The sequence below is a fragment of the Peromyscus californicus genome, unplaced genomic scaffold (assembly GCF_007827085.1).
Source record: "Peromyscus californicus insignis strain IS unplaced genomic scaffold, ASM782708v3 Scaffold_6__1_contigs__length_162567912, whole genome shotgun sequence".
NCBI classification, from domain to species: Eukaryota; Metazoa; Chordata; class Mammalia; order Rodentia; family Cricetidae; genus Peromyscus; species Peromyscus californicus.
In genome coordinates, this window is record NW_026294584.1 from 54,753,701 (window position 1) to 54,754,956 (window position 1,256).

Below are 1,256 nucleotides of genomic sequence, written 5' to 3' on the forward strand. Positions count from 1 at the left end.
GAATGCAGTACACTGATAAAAAAAACTATTGCATAAGTAAGAGCATGAAAAGAAACTTAATATCCATAGACTTTGGGGAAAAACAAATCAAAACTACAATGAGAAAGCATTTCACACTCACTACCAGGATTTACAAAATGCTGAAGGCCATTATGGAAAACAGTATGATAATTTATCTAAAGAATTAAACTCGGGTTTGCCGTGTGATCCATCAGCTCAATTTCTAGCCATATAAACCCCACCAGCACCAATTAAAAACAGGGACCTCTATAGACATGCACACTCTCATTGTCATAGCAGCGACATTCACAATAACCAGAAGATAGGAAAACCCATAAATACACTTTGACAGACAGATGGATAAACAAAGTGAGGTGTGTGTACAGTCAATCTTAAAAAGAAATGCAATGCTGATAACTTTATAGAATAGAAGAAACCTTGAAATGATTATACAAAATGAAACAAGGCAAGCACAATGGGACTGGCCTTGTACAATTCCACTTAGATAAAGTGCCTACAATAAATTCCTAGGCAGGAAATAAAATAATGGTTATTGAGGACTAAAGAGAAGCAATGGTGGAGAGGTATTATTCAGTGGATAGGAGTTCCAGTGTCTGAAGATGAAAAATTTTGTAGATGAATAGTAGTGATGCTTATACAATAGTCTGAATGTACTTTATAGTGAACATAGTTACAATGACAATTTTTATGATATATACTTTTGACATAAGAAAAAAATTAAAGGAACTTTTCTTGCTGTAGTTTTCTACTTGGGATTTGCTTGCTAGTTGGGCAGAGAGTCCTAAGGAGGGTAAAGAAAAGGAAGGAATTTAGCATCATGCTGGTTCTTTTCACATGAAGCATTGTGGAATCAGGCAAGTCTCCTGGCTTACTGCTTTCTGTCTTCTGTTCAAGGCACAAGAAAGATCGTCCAGATGTCAATCAAAGATGTCAGTGTCCTCATTTCATGTCCTCAGTTGCTCAAGATATGAGCCTTAGAGGAACCCAAAAGGTATATACAATAGATGACCACTGCCCATCTCTACAAATGCTGAAATGTAAAGGGTGATATATTGCCCCTTAAAGAATATTTTATATTCTTTATATATATTACCTTCCCACAACTCACAACTATTAGTCAGATTCTTGCAGAACCAGGTGTCTCCCTTTTTCTGTCCCTCTTCCTCCCTAACCCTCTCTCTTCCCACACCTTGGCCCACCCACTGGGGGCTAGTTCTAAAGTAGCAGGATCCTCT